General features: G+C 46.2%; 1 protein-coding gene across 19 annotated transcripts in view; it reads left to right on the top strand.

Moving 5' to 3' along the window:
* Positions 1–1,414: 1,414 nt before the first annotated feature.
* The window catches only part of LPP (LIM domain containing preferred translocation partner in lipoma), a 761,291-nt gene continuing 746,915 nt past the window's right edge, over positions 1,415–15,790 (top strand). For 13 of the 19 annotated variants that reach the window (XM_023551613.2, XM_023551608.2, XM_023551599.2 and 10 more), the window contains exon 1: positions 1,415–1,527. The gene's annotated coding sequence lies outside the window, so the exon portion shown is untranslated. Of the gene's footprint in view, positions 1,528–1,670; positions 1,713–12,621; positions 15,244–15,790 lie in introns of those variants that run through there. The other 6 variants (XM_023551617.2, XM_023551610.2, XM_023551609.2 and 3 more) reach the window with 4 other exon arrangements.

The raw sequence follows: 15,790 nt of genomic DNA, 5'->3' as shown, positions 1-15,790 counted from the left end.
TGGTTCTGGTGCAAAGATCATGGGATTAGTCAGGTGACTTGGAGAGAGTGGGTCAGGTGCTTGCTCAATTGTTTATTTTGTGACTGGGCAAGCCACTTCACCTGAGTTTTTCCTCAAATGTAAACGGGGAACTACAATTTGTCTTATCCAACACTCATGAAGATCTAATAAGAGGCTGAGAAAGTGCCGAGGGGAGGGATTATTCTTTCAGAAATCTGTAGGAAAAGAATAAAAGGAAACAGTCTCCAGCCTTCCAGGACGGTCTTCCAGGCAATGGCTGCCCGACATTATAATTCCTTGACAGTATATAGTGGTTCTCAGTTTTGCTCACATTTGCAAATGTCAGAGGAAAAACATCCAACTCAAACCTTCCAAGAATAGGCTCGCCTTTATTCAAACCAGTTCACCCAGTTCGCAGACTTTTTTACTACTATAAGCAGAGCGCAAGCTTTTTGGGCTTCCAGGACTGAGCGGTGACCCACCCCCAGTGCCCTCGAAGTACATGTTAAAACTCCAGGGGTCCGATTATTCGAGCACAGGACCAGGAAGTTCCCTGAAGCAAATGATTGCCATTGCTATTCAGGGCTCCCCGTCAATCAGAACCTTCCAGGAACTGGCTCCAGGGCCAATGGAAGTACGAAATCACTTCACAGGGTGGTCCTCGCTGCCCGCTGCCATCTAACCCGTGGGTCAGCAGAGAGGAGCGAGACAGGGCCCAGCCTGGCGGCGAGAACCCGGCAGGAGGCAGAACACCGGTTCGGTTCCTGCCTTGTTGAGTTTATGACCCTGCGCAGGTCATTTCTCTTCGGAGACCTTCAGCGTTCCCATGTGTAAAGTGGACAGATTGGACGTTGGTCCCCTGCCAGCTCTGTAAGTTTTGAGTCTTGCAGCGAATCCAGGGCGGGGCTCACGAGCAAGATCTTGGATAGGGGTTCCATGGCAGGATCTCCTCCTCACAGGCTCAAAGCCTGAATTTGGCACCTTAATAGCAGAGCAGGATCCCTGAGTCTCCAGCAGCCCCTGGACTCTGGCCGCTTCCTCCTTCTACGTCTCCTTCCTCTTCCTCCAGCAAAGGGAAAGCCTCCACACCTCCCTCTTTCCCTTCTTCCTTTCCCAGCTCCCTGCATTCCCGCGTCTCCTCCTCTTCCTCCCAGGAAAGGCAGTGCCCTCGGTGCGGCCACCTTTTGGCAAAGCCGCCGCCCGCGGCGGGCGCCCCCTCACCCCCCGGCGAGCGCTGCGCGGCGGCCGCGCGGGCACACGCCTTCCCATACCTTACATGGACAAATGCGTGCAGGCAAAGTCAGGAATTCGGGCCCCTGACGTCAGCCTCCAGCGCTCAGGGCACCGCACGGGAGACCTAGGGGAGGGGGTGGGGACGGTGGGGAGGAAGGAGGGGGAAAGGCACCAACCAGCAGCCGCTCCAGCCGGCCGAAGTTTCACTTTTTCTCTGTGGGTTCGCTCCCGGGCCCCGCGCGAGCTTTCCCGGGATAAGTAGCTTTAGCGAGCGGGAGAGCCGGGCGCTGCAAGGTAAGGGCTGGCTGCTCCGCCCCGAGCGCGGGGTGCGCTCGGCGGGGCCGCTGCGGGGCGCGGGGCCGGGCCTGCCCGGGGGCCGGGGACAATGGGAGGGGGAGTGCCGGGGCACCTCCTCCTCCGCCTCTGCCTCCGCCTCCAGCCGCCGCCGCCGCCGCTGCCCCGGCCGCCTCCTCCCCGAGGTATTGTTGCAAATCCTCCTTACTTCCCCTCACCCTCCGCCCGCCGGCGCCTCGGGAACCCCCAGCCGTCCCGGGCGCAAGCGCCTCCGCGGTGGCAGCAGTGCGGGCCGCTGGGCGTGCGTCCTGCCGGGGCTGCCGGGCCCGCGGCGCGGAAGTGCCCGCTGCGGCCCAATCACGGGGTGCACGCCGTGGGGGAGGGGGCCCAGAGTTCGGGAAACGTCGACCCCGAGCTGGGCGGGGTTGGAGCCAGGCCTTGTGCGCCCCCTGCCCTGGCTTTTCTGGGTGCCCAGGGGGCGGGGCCACGCCCAGCGGCTTGGAGCTTTCGCGGAATCACAGTTGTCATAGGGGAAAGGGCCTAGAGGCCGAGTCTTCCAAATTCCCCCATTTTACAGTCGGGGCAACTGAGGCCCACAGAGGAGGAGGGCCTGCCTCAACGTCACTCACTAGAGACCAAGCCATAGTCACAAGAGATGGCTCCAGACCCCTCGTGTCTTTTACGTAAACATTTCTCCGGCACCCACGGTGTGCTAGGCGCTGTGTTGGTTCGGGTGTCAGAGGCAGAGGGGGTGCAGCCCCTGCCCTCAGGGAGTGCTCTGTCAGGAGCCAAATCTGACCCAAAGTAGAAAATCCTAAGTGCTGCGGGAAAATATGGATAAAGTTTTGAGGGTCTCAGGAACGGAGTTTTATTATTTATTTATTTATTTTGCCTGGGGAGGGACCAGAGGTGGCCGTTTGGAGAGGGCAGTACTAGATCTGGGCTTTTGAGGAATGGGGAGTTTTCTGACGCCAGTCAGCTGCGTGGAGGAAGGGCATTTCCCCAAGGGAACTGGCCCAGGATCACCGAGGACTACATAAAATCTGGGAAGTGGAGGTGAAATTAAATATAACTGTGTTGGGGGCTTGGAGTTGGGGAGTAGGCTGCATGAGAGAAGATATCAGTGGAATTGTGCCTAGATACTAGAACGGGGGGGAGAGCCTTTGGGACCGCGGAGTCCTCCGGGATCCTAAGTTCTCTCGCACTTCCCTTCCCTTCCCCTCCCTACAGATCCACTGCCTTCCTGTCCCCAACACAAAATAATCAGCAAAAACTCGGGATCTTCTCTGAGCTATTTAACAATTCCTTTCTCTTTCTCTCCCCCACCCTTTACTAAATTGCTTGCGTCCCCAGTAAAACTTTCTCACTGAGGTGTTAGTGACTTGATGACTTAGCCCTCCCAGCACCTGTGCGTTTTAGGAAAGCCTTATAGTGAACGGAGGGAAGTTGTGGATAGAGGCACCTTTAGAAAGCGACTAATTCTCCCTCCTGCCCTCACTCTTACAGATAGGAAAATAGAGGCGGTGAGAAAGCCAGAACTAGCCGTAGAAACAACTGTGAATAGGAGTAGGTGGTGGCAGTGGAGGAGGGGGTTGGTCAGAACTCCCAGGAGGGTTCCCTGTACCCCCATCACCAGCCTTTCTCCTTCCAGGGTTCTTGCCAGCCCTTGAGGGCAATTAAAAGGAAGAGTGTGGATCTTGCGTTTACATCTTTACAAGGCAGCCTCCCATCCCCACCATCCAGGCCTTTACAGTCTAGAATCTAGACTCTAGTTGGACGATGAGTAGTTAAGATTTGCTGTCTGAATGAAGGGGTGCAGCCCTGGGACCTTTGGGTCAGGCAGCGCCTCAGAGCCTGGCTCCCTTTAAGCAGTGGTGGGGCCTAGACTTGGCTTTGGGGATAAGCCTAGGGAAGAGAAACTGAGCGGCTGAGCTGTTACTGTGGCTGGGACTGAGCAGGCCCCTTTGTGGGGTAACATATTCTGGTAGGGACATTATCCCGCTGGGGGAGGTTAGACGGTCAGTTTCAGGCAGTCGTGGGTGGGAGAAGAGGCTTGATTATGCAGGGCCTTACAAATGCCAGGCTCGAGAATCAGGATATTGCTGGGACATGATTTGGAGGTGAGGAGCTGACTATAGGGAGCCTACTGCTACCCAGATTCCAGTCAGAGGGACAGTAATTTGGCCTAAGAATATCACCAATGAGTGTTCATTTACATGACATATATGGTAGTGCAAATGGTTAAGCCCTCAGCTGCTAACGAAAGGGTTGGTGGTTTGAACCCACCCAACAGCTCCTTGAGGGGAAAAGACCTGGCCATCTGCTTCCATAAAGCTTACGGCCAAGAAAACATATGGGGAAGATTTACTTTGTCCCATGGGATTACCAGTAGTCAAAATTGAATGGCACCTAACAACAAGAGCAGCATTTTGTGCTAATGGCAAATGTAAAATTTTATAGCAGATTCCTTATTTTATCAGGATAAATAAATTGTATTTCATCAATTCTAAAATATATATTTTTGAAATGGAACCATCACTGAAATTGGGATGTCTTACAATCATGGATGTGTCATAGTTAAGCAGTTTTCTTTTTTATTCTGAGTTGATAATGGTACATCTTACAATTAAAGACTTAGATTTGGTAGGTAACATTTGTTAATCATACCCTTCATGAACTTACAGTGCTTTGTGCTTTATAAAACACTTTGCTGTCAGATATTCCATTTCAATCTCAAAAAAGTCCCTGAGAATGAGGCCTGGGGGCACAGTCATCTCCATTTTAACCCTCATCCAAGGTCACACAGCTAATGAGGGATGTGCTCAAAATTACTAACCAGAACCTTTGACTCTGGGTGTTAATATGTGACTTCCCGCTGCTGTGGAGCTAATTTGGGTTAAATGGAAATGGGGGAAAAAATTTGGATTTGATTTCAGAACCATGGTTTCAGTTGCTGGAGAGATGGGATTTTGGCCAAGGACAGAGGGTAAGCCATGAGAACTTGGGAAGGCCCTCTTAGCAAAGAGATTTGCTGCGTTACGTGTAAAATGCACAGAGAGCTAGAAAATGTCATCTAACACCATAGAAGTATTTGATGGAGTCCAGCTATTTTTACGCTGAAAGGAGAAGAGTGGGGCATGAAGCACACACGTTTTGGGGTTTGCCTACTGTGTGCCAGGAATGAGGGCATGGTCCTTGTCTCTGAAGAACATATAGGGGTGTGTGTGGGGGGAGCTGGGTGGTCAGTGCCATAAGTACTGTCATAGGGGTATGTTTTGCCTGCTTTGAACTGAAGAGAGACTACCTTGGGGAAGCCATCACAGAGGTGCTGGTGTCTGAACTGAATCTTGCAGGTGAAGTACGAGTTGCCCAATGGAAGGACAAAGATTCATCTGCTAGGCAAAGGTAGCAGCCCATACAGATGGAGGGAAGAAGGTGGTTTATGCTTGAGGCTGTGTTTTGAGCGGCCAGCATGAAGGGGGCTCTGGAGGATGAAGGAAGGGAGGACTTTTATTTTTGCTAAGCAGGTTTAAAATTACCTCAGGCTATATGGGCCATTAGATGGTTCTCTAGAGAGTCGCCTGAGAATAAGGTCCGGCAGGGGCTCAGGAACCAAGTCTTCGGGATTCAAAATTTGGATGGTAATGCAGGAGCCATGGTAACACATTTATTAACTGGCTGAGTGAACCTGAGACTTTGACCTGGGCCAGTAATTATGAGCTCAGAGCTGAGTGTGTGCCTGGTGGGTGGGGACTTTTCCTGGAATATGGTATTGGAAGGCTGCGCCTTGCTAGAAGAAACCACCATGAAGAAGGGGGAGGTAAGGTGATGCAGTAAGCTAGTATCTGGGTGGAAATCCATGGGCTCGAAGGTGCAGATGGGGCAGAGAACGTGAGGGTGAGGGGAGAGGGGGAGGAAGGAATGGAAGTATATGGTGGGAGTCTGCTAGAGGCAGCCCAGATGCTTGGAGGAAATAGATGGTGTATTTCTAATGCAGTTCACAGAAATGAGATAGGACATGGATATATCAGTGGGGATTTCACCTCTCTTGACTTTCTATAAATAGGGTGAGTAGCTAATGGGATGAATGTTGGAAAGCAAATAATCCACAGAGTTGGGGCTGGAAAATGCTTATCTTCCTATTACTCTTCCATAATAATAATAATAATAATGTATTTTTAACATTTTTTGAGTATTTAACATGCACTCCTGTAATTCTCATACTGATTCATTAAAATAGATTTTATGATTATCAGTCTCATTCTGCAGATGAGAAAATGAGTTTGGAGACGTTGAATAAGGTTACAACTCCTCTGTGACATGACTGAGTTTCAAGCCTTTGCCTGATCTATAGCTGCGTCACCACTCTCTCTGCCCATACGCAAGAAGAGTTCAAATCTACACTGTTTGTCAGCTCCTTCCTTGGAATTACTTTAGCACACATTCATTGGGCATGGGCAAGTAGGCTTCTTAATTACACCCTGACACTACTCTAGCCCCTTCTTCACTCCTAAGTTGCTATAATTCGCTTTGCCCTTTGGGTGTCTTCTCTCTCCTCGCCTGACTGGAGATGACAGAGCCTCTAGTAAATCATCCACCCCTCTTGCCCGAACCTACCTCCCCAGTCCCCTGTGGTGATAAGGCTTTGATGCATCCCTATAGAGAAGCTGTTGGGGCAATAAAGGAACCCAGTGGAGAAGTGATGGTAGGGCTTAATCTTAGTCATTGCCTTTGATCTTATGATAACTACGTCCAATGTTAGATGTTCTCTGGAGTTGAGCGAAATAGCTCCGGGTGGATCCTGCTTTTCCCTGGGTCATGCTGACTCCTTCTTCCAAGAAGGTTTTCTGGCTTTTAGGTCTTCAGAGTATCAACTAAAGTCCTTCCTAGAGCCTGCCTGTGTCAGGAGGGTCAGTTGCATCTTGAGGACTCAACAATAAAGACATGAATGGGCTGCTGTCCTGGACGTTGATAGTCTGGTGAGAGGAGGCAGACCCTGGGAATGGCATCCAGCAAAGTAAATAAGACCTTGACTTTCTCATCTCTGCTGCCCCGAAGGTATTCAGTAATTGTTAAATGAATGAACAGTGTTATAAAAACAATATAGCATGGTCCAGCGCCCGACTTTATATGTTTGTCTTTGTCTCCTCTCCACCTTAAACTTCATCAAGATAGTGACTATGTCTGCTTGGTTAATGGTCATATTACCAATGCCTGGAAGAGTACCTTGCCCATGGTAGATACTCCGGAAATATTTGTTAGGTGAAGAAAAGAATTGACAAGGTTTGTTGTAACCACAGGATAGCAATGATGAGTGAGAGGGACTTTTTTACTGCACCAGAAGCTTGGGCCTATGGAGTGCCAGGACTGGGTTGAGAATCACCCATGCTGTAGCTGCCATAGGTGGCATTGATCAGACCCAACCTCAGGGTCAAGATTGGAGAACTAGGAGTGTCAAGTTGAAAAGTCACTAGACTAGCCTTGGAAAGGGTAATGGTAATTGCAAGTGTATTTTCCCTCTTCCCTCACATAGCCATGTGGCTGTATTGTCCTTGAATATTCCTCTGTTTTCTTAATCCATGCCTTTGCTTACACTGTTTTCTCTCCCTGGAGTTACTGCTTTTCCATCTCTGCTGGTTGTAATCTTACGATCCTTGTGGATCAAGGTCAAAACCCACTTTGTGCCATGAAGCCATTCCCAGACTCCTTGCTCCCTACTATCCCACGTACACTTGTAATCATATATACCTCAATTGCTTGTGTTCAGTCCAGCACATGTGTCCTGAGGGATTACCATATGCTAGGCAGGAATGCTGGATACAGGCTTACAAAGACAACTAAGACAGGCTCCCTTAAGGACCTTCATTCTAGCAAAAGAAAGAGACTGAAGTAGAACAGGGTAAGAGCCCTAACAGAGTGATGACAAAAGACTAATGGGAGAACTAAGAAGAGTGACCAGCTACCTGGAAGAACTGTTGAATGCTCATGGAAAAGAAGAACATTTGGGTTTTGAAAAATGAGTAGGAGTTCGCCTGGCAGACAGGGGTAGAGGAACTATCCCGGCAGAGGGACCTTGATGTGTGTGCACAGGCTTGAGACCTGAGAATGTCTGAGGAATGGAGGGTGTGTTCGGACATTACTGTAAAAGAATGTCAGTGGTGGTAGTGGGGGCAGGGGAGACTTTTGATGCTTTTTGAGCCAGAGAGGGCCTTACTGGATCTGTGTTTCAGAGAACACTGATGGCAGATATCAGGTTAAGACCAGAGGTAGGGGATCCAGCTTAGGAAATTGCTGGAATGTTCCAGGAGAGGAGATACAGGCCTGGACTAGGTCAGCAGAGTAGGGAGGGGAAAGGGGATTCCAGAAGCTGTTTGCTGTAAGATCAGGCAGCTTAGTTCCTACTCTCGTCCTTCTAATTATTTACTAGCTTATCAGCCTTGGCTGGAAGAAACTAGTTTATGGGCACCAATGTTTGCAGGCAGTAGGAGAAGGAGCAAGCAGGTGGCCAATGCCTGTCTTAAAAGTGTTTCACCGAGAGGGCTGGGACCCTGGGGGTCAAAGCGACCTGATCCCTCATTGTACAAATGAAGAAACTGAGGCTCCAAGCAAAGGACAGACTTGCTCACAGTCACACCAAACCGTATGGTTCTGGCAGGCCAGCCCTCTCTCCAAGGAGTTTTTGAGTCTTGCTTTCTGCTATGCCTGACACATTCCTTCCCCACCCTACCCCCACCCGCCAGGTGCATTGCTATGGAGAATTTTGGAAGGGAATACAACTTGGAGATCTTCATGTTCTTGGGCTTAAACTTTGTGCTTTACACCTTGAAAACAAAGTGATTACAGTGATTCAGTTTGAGTGTGTATGTGTTTGGGGATTTATTTATGTTTCCGCCATTTATGCCCATGACTTGTTGGGAAGAACCAAGCTTCTGACTCCATGCTAACTCCAAGGTTTCCTACTTGGTGATAAGCCACCTGTCCCATTTAGATACACTTATATTTGCTTGCCTTAAGATTATTGGGCTGCCAGTATTAGATGAATTATAGGGTAGATCCTCCTGTCTCTGTCCCTCTTAAACTTGCCCATCACAACCCATCTCACAGAACCTGTTAGTATTTCATAGCCATTCCAAGCACTTTTTATGTGGCAACTACATTTTACATTTTTATTACTGACTTCCCATTTGCAATCCAAGAGATGGGCTGGCAGGATCAGTCTTGTCTTGCAGAGCGTGGGGTAGACAGAGCTCAGGGATGAGGAAACTTTCCCACCGGGCTCTGGGCCGTAAGTGGTAGGTAGAGTGAGAATCAAACTCCCATTTCTCAAATGCATGTCCTGCTCCTTCTGCAGGTGAGCATGAGATAATTGATATGAAAGCCTTTAGCAAGGCATATACATATTTTCATTGTGTACTAATTATTATTATTTCACTGGTTACTAATTAGTAGCATTAGCTACCCATCTACTAGACTTTGGCAGTTGAGACTGAGAATCAGGTTGAGGACTGAGAAGCCCTCGGGTTTCACCATGCTGTCTTTTTGGCAGTGCCATCACCAGCACGTTTAGGGAAAAAAAAGACCAGTGTGTTTGAGCTACGTGCTAGCCCAGTGATCTTAAGCAAGCTCGGGAACATCCCTGAGCCTCGGTTACCTTTGTTTGCAAAATAGAGAGCGTATGGTATATCACAATGCTGATGTGGGGACCAGAAAAAGTTCTGTGACAGTGACAGTGCTTCATAAATGGTAATGCAGTGTGTACATGTGGCTAGGGTTCTGCCTGTTGTGGCATTCTTGTGCCCAGTGTGTTGTCTAACAGATAGTGATGGCACCTTACTCTACGTGTGGAGATCATGGAATTTAGACCCAGACAACTCCAAGTTCAAGTCTTAGCTCTGACGCTTAATACAGAGGGTGGGCTGGTCACCGGTACTTTTTGGTATACCTTCTTATTTTCTCTTTAGTCCTCTTATTAATGTGGGGACCAGTGTTAAGAATAGTTTGGTCACAAAGTGGGCTGAGTGCCACAGACATTTACAGGCCTTTCCAAGTTGTGAGATGGTTCACCACGGATGGCTGTACGGTGTCCCTTCTTCCATCATGACCACCCCATTGTTGGATCTTGTCTGTGCTATGTTTGTTTTTCAGACATGTAATTATACGTGTTTGGCCTCATGTTATGGCAAGAAAGACCCCTGTAGTTCAACCAAAAAACTAGTGCTGAGTAGTGGAGCCAGAACTTCCTCAGAAACTTGTGAGGGAGCCTCTCCTGGGGCCTTTAAGCATGAGGACCAGGATATGGTAGGGTAATTTTGCTGACCTTCAGGAAGTATGCTTTGGCCTCGCCTCATCCCCAGGATTATCACTTTGTGTGCTCTTGCCATTGTCAGCATTCCTTAGTCAGTCAGACCATCAACCAGCCACTCAGCTACCCCTTTGCAGAGGACTTCAGCAGGTCCTCTGCCTTTTCCTGCTTGGGGGAATATGGGTATGGACAGATGCAGTGAGAGAACATTCTTTGGATATTGAGATATTCCCATCCTTAACCTTGGCCTTAATTTCCTTGTTTGTAAAAATGTCTAGAGCATCAGTACCTACTTCATAGGTGGGGTGACTGTACTTTCTGGTTTGCCTAGGACAACCCTGGTTGATACTTGTGTCCCCATGTGGTTATTAATAGTGTCCTCAAGAGGTCAGCAGTTCAAATCCACCAGGCGCTCCTTGGAAACTCTACGGGGCAGTTCTGTTCTGTCCTATAGAGTTGCTATGAGTCAGTATCGACTCGACGGCCGTGGATTTTGGGTTTTTCTTTCACTCTTCGAGGTGTTCTGATTTGGAGGATAAATGATACGGTCACTCTGCTTGAAGCTGAGTGTTAAGTGAGGCAGTGCACAAAAATCCACTGTTTTTGTTAGAGGAGGTGCTAAGCGCCCAGGAAATGTTTGTTGAATGAGCTACTTTTATAAAGGCAAGGTTTGAGAAGGTTTGAAGAGGATGCCCAAATTGTAGGCACACATGTTTTTTAGGGTTGATAAAACATGCTAATATATATCTAGAACATAAGAAACTTCCATGAGAGAGGTACACTGAAGGACCCATGATAGGTGCACGTCCCCTGGAGTATGTGGCGAAGCTTCGTGGAGGTGCAGTGGCTTGGGTTGGACTGAAGGACTTGAAGCCTTAGACCAAGATATGAGGAACAGCCAAGATTGCTCTGGCTATCATCAGCCAAGAAATAAAATTAATTCTCAGCCCGTGTGTGTGCTTTAGCTGGGTTTCTGAATCTTTTATCTTTCAGCTCTTATTTCCTTCCTGAATCTATTACTTCCCATCTTGATAACGGTTTCTAAGTATAACTCTGGGATCTCAAGCCTGTACTAAATTCTGTGCCAAGAGGGCACCAGAGTGACCTGTACTTATTCTTTCTAATGAGTTTCCACTGGAGATGGTTATTGTTTGTTTCCTAGGCAGGAAAAAAAAAAAAAAAAAAAATTGGCTTGGCACCTGTGGCTTCTGTCTAGTTTGTCATGAAAACAAATCATTTTTTCATGTAAGAGTGAGGTGCCACCCAAAGGGCAAGGTGTGCCCTGAGTCATCGGGAATGCAGACCTGGCAGTGCTGTTGTCGCCTTTTCTTAGAATGAGGTGAAAGGTAGGTCAGCTTTCCTGTAATCTGGTTCTTTTCACCCTGGATATCTCTCCTCTCCTTGGCCACAGGCCTGGCAGTGTCACTTGAAGGACATTCTGATAATAGTAATAACAGGTAGACAGGGCTTCAAAAATACAGGTGCTCATTGATCTGACACATTCATGTATTCATTCATTTGATACCACATGCCATGTATACCTGTGAATGAATGAGTGAAGCTCTAATCTGGGCTTTGGGGATGGAAACCTGAATGCTGTGTGATCCTTGCCTTCAAGGAGGACATGTGAGTAATCAAGATAGGATGTGGACGTTTGTGCAGAAAATACGTGGTGGCTCTGGTTGGACAGCGAGCAACTCTAGGGGCCTGGGAGGAGCTTCACTGATGAAGAGACTGTCATTTGATATGAGCCTTGAAGGAGGAGTAGAAGTTTGTCTGGTGGAGGAGGAGAGGAATGGGGGAAATAATAAGAAGGGGAAATAACCTGGACAGAGACATGGAGGCGAGAAAGTGCATGGCACCTTGGAAAATGGAGTCTTTAGTGTGGACTGAATAGGAGAGGCTTGGTAAAGTGAGGTTCAGCAAGAAAGAGGAAGACCTTCAACAAGATGAGTTGACACAGTGGCTGCAACGATGGGCTTAAGCATAGCAAAGATTGTGAGGATGGTGCAAGACTGTTCTGTTGTACACGGGGTCACTATGAGTCGGAACCTGCCTGATGGTACCTAATACCTAACACACATAGTAGAGAGGCCAATGAAGTAGGTTGGACACAGATTATGAAGGGCCTTGATAGCTACACTGAGGTGTTGAGATGGTATTCTGAGAGGAGCATCAAGCAGGGAACTGAAGTGACTGGATCTGTACATAAGGAAACTAAATGGTTATGATGTGCTGGATGGATGGAAAAGGAGGGTCCAAGAGATAACGAGAGATATTGTAGTAGCCCAGGCAGAAGTTAAAGGGAAGCTCGATTATGGTTGAAGCAATGGATGTGAGAGATATTTTACAGGTAGAATTGAGATCATCCATCCCTTTCATTTTTCACAAGAGGAAACCCAGGCCTAGAGAAGGTGACACACCCAAAGTCACACAGCCCTGGTCCCAGCATAATATTGAGGTGATCCTATTCCCTGTTAGTGTCAAAAGGGTAACAGTGCATGTTTGTAGAGATAGCTTCAAGAGGAAGATCTTTACCCCTTTGTACTTTTAAGGATTACATGAAACGTCTTCATTCTGAATGGAATTGTCTGTTTCTGGAGCAATGGAATTTCTAGTCTCTGGACGTATTCATAGTGGTGGACATATTCAAGCAGTGACTGGTAGGGATGCTGTAGGGAAAATTAAGGCATTGGTTGGAGACTTAGGATAGATGGTCTTGGAGTTAACTGTGACTTTTTTTTTTTTTTTTTGCTGTTTTTCCTTTTTATTTTGAGTTCATTTTAGCTTTTTCCACCAAGCTGGTAGACTAACATGGATTGGTAGTACTTGACAGAAATGTTTTATTTATTTATTACTGTACTTTAAGTGAAAATTTATAGTTCAAGTTAGTTTCTCATACAAAAATATATACACACATTGTTATGTGACCCTAGTAAATTTGCTCTCCTTATAATGCAACAGCACACTTCTCCTTTCTACCCTGTATTTTCCAAGTGCATTCAACCAGCTCCTGTCCCTTTCTGCTTTCTCATCTCACCTCTAGTCAGGAACTGCCCATTTCATCTCATGTATCTACTTGAGCTAAGAAGCACACTCTTCACAAGTATCATTTTACAGCCCAGTCTAATCGTTGTCTGAAGAGTTGGCTTTGGGAGTGGTTTTAGTTTTGAGCTAACAGAGAGTCTGGGGGCCATGTCTTCCAGGGTCCCTCCAGTCTCAGTCAGACCATTAAGTCTGGTCTTTTAACTAGAATTTGAGTTCTGTACCCCACTTTTCTTCTGCTCTGTCAGGGACTCTCTGTTGTGTTCCCCATCAGAGCAGTCATTGGTGGTAGCTGGGCACCATCTAGTTCTTATGGTCTCAGGCTGATGGGATCTCTGATTTATGTGGCCCTTTCTGTCTCTTGGGCTCATATTTTCCTTGTGTCTTTGGTGTTCTTCTGATTTTTTTTTTTTTAATTCCTGGGAAAAGATACTTATGACAGTCATATCCAGGATTCTCGATGCATCTGGCTCCTCAGAGTCATTTTAGTCAAATTGGAAGAAAGGCAGAGAGGGTTAAAAATGGATGATGGGGCTCTTAATATCAGCCAGCTGTAGTACATGTAGAGAAGTGAGGGAACAACCATTCTGGTGCCAATAAATTAACTCATGTACCAGAGAGATCATGGCCCAGGTCAGCCTGCGTGATCCTGATCAAAATGGATCCAGAAATTATAGTTATGACACTTTCTATCGGTTGCCAATTTTTATAGGGCTTTACCGTTAACCATTTTCCCCCTGAAAATTACCTTGATTAATTGTTACACTAATTGTGAAAGGTAGTCATTTTTTATTATTTGTATTTGATTGATCAGAAACTTGAGGCTGGGGAAGGTCAAGTGACTTTTCCAGATTCCAGGCTAGTGGGACATGGAACCAGGATTTAAGTTTTCTAAGAGTTTTCTCCTATCCCCCGCCTGTGAAGATTTCTGAGACAGCCTAGCTTTTGTTCGTATTCATATCCTCGGTATCCATTAGGATCCTGATATATGGTAAGAATTTAATAAATGTTTATTGAATGAACATATAAATGAATAACAAATGAAGGAATGACAACTTGAGTTTTGAGAATATCTTTGATAATAAAAAATTGAGTTCCTCCAAAGTATTACTCTGTTATTAAAGGAAAACGAAAAATAATTCATTTGCAGTCATATACTCAACTTCACAGGAAAAAACAAAACGAAACTCTTCTATCCAAATAGAGCTGTTATTTACCTCTCTGGCCTCTTTTGAGACCAAAGCCCTAATCTTAAATCCTTAAAATGTGTATCCATTTTAGTATATGATGTTTCTTTTCGATTAATATTATTACCAAGAAACTCTTTCTTGTTTTTGCCAGGTTTTATATATTTTTTTTGTGACTAAAGATTTGTTGAAATTGATACATCTTAGTTTAACCATTGCCCACTGTGGGCACTGGAGAGTTTTCATTTTTTTTTTTCCCCCTCTTAAATGAAATGCAATGCAACATGCTAAAAAATGCAGTGATCAACATTTATGGACAGCTAGCTTTTACTTCCTTCTAAATTATTTCCTGGAGTCCCTGGGTGGTGCAAAAAGTTAAGATGCTTGTCTGCTGTCATGGATTGAATTGTATCCCCCCAAAATCTGCGTCAACCTTGCTAGGCCATGAATCTCAGGATTGTGTGGTTCTCCATTGTGTGATCTGATGTAATTATCCTCAGTTTTGTGATATGTTTTGAATCCTATCTTCTTGATGTTGATGAGGCAGGATTAGATTATGTTAATGAGGATTAGGTTATATTTGTTATGTTAATGACAGGATTAGGGTGAGATGTATCTTGAGTCATACCACACCTTCTTAAGTCACCACTCTTACTCAAGTCACACTCTTGCTTGAGTCACATGTTTTTTCTTACAAGAGATAAAAGGAGAGAGAAGGAGGCAGAGAGAGAGGGACCTCATTACCATGAAGAAGAAGAGCCAGGAGCACAGTGTCCTTTGGACCTGGTGTCCCTGCGCTGAGAACCTCTTAGACCCAAGGAAAGATCGATGCCAAGACACGTGGAGATCTTCAAGGAACGCCAGGCCCACAGATTTTGAAAGAAGTCAGTGATCTTCCCTGGAGCCAACAGAGAGAGAGAGAGCCTTCCCTTAGAGCTGTTGCCCTGAATTTGGACTTCTGGCTTCCTAAATTGTGAGAGAATAAATTTCTGTTTGTTAACACCATCCACTTGTGCTATTTCTGTTATAGTGGCACTAAATAACTAAGACAGCTGCTAACTGAAAGGTTGCCAATTTGAGTCCACCCAGAGGTGCTTCGGAAGAAGGCCTGGTGATCTACTGAAAAATCAGCCATTGAAAACCTGTGGAGCACAGTTCTACTCTGCCACACATGCGGTTGCTGTGAGTAGGAGGTGACCATACCTGGTTTTAGATCTTAAATAAATGCTTAATAACTGTCTAAATAAGTTTTAAATTCTTTCAAAGGAGAATCGTAGGGGCAAAATATTGAACGTTTTAATTACTTTTTGCATAAGTTGCCACCCAAGTTCCAGAAAGACTGTACTAATTTGCAGTTATTAGCAGTGTGTGAATCTGCTTGTTTCACTGTATCTTCACCATTAATTTTATAACTTGTATTTGTCTTTGTAAGAAAAAATCTTTCATTAATGCTTTAATTTGCATCCCTTTTCAGTACTGACAGAATTTCCCAAGTTATGTTTTAGTGTTTGTGTTTCCTCTTGAGTGAATTGTCAAATGTCAACATTTGAAAATGGTCTAGGGTGGAGAAGCTCTGTATGAAAGGGCTAAAAATGTTTGACGTTTTGAGTTTCCTAAGCTTTTCTTTCCCCCACGCGTCTGTCAGCGTGTCGTACTGTGGGGGCTTCTGTGTTGCTGTGATGCATCGCGTTGGGCAAATCTACTGCAAAACATCTCTTTAAAGTGTTTA

Source organism: Loxodonta africana, chromosome 1 (assembly GCF_030014295.1).
Source record: "Loxodonta africana isolate mLoxAfr1 chromosome 1, mLoxAfr1.hap2, whole genome shotgun sequence".
NCBI lineage: Eukaryota > Metazoa > Chordata > Mammalia > Proboscidea > Elephantidae > Loxodonta > Loxodonta africana.
The sequence above is the reverse complement of the archived record's forward strand: the minus strand, read 5'-3'. Positions and strand labels throughout refer to the sequence as shown.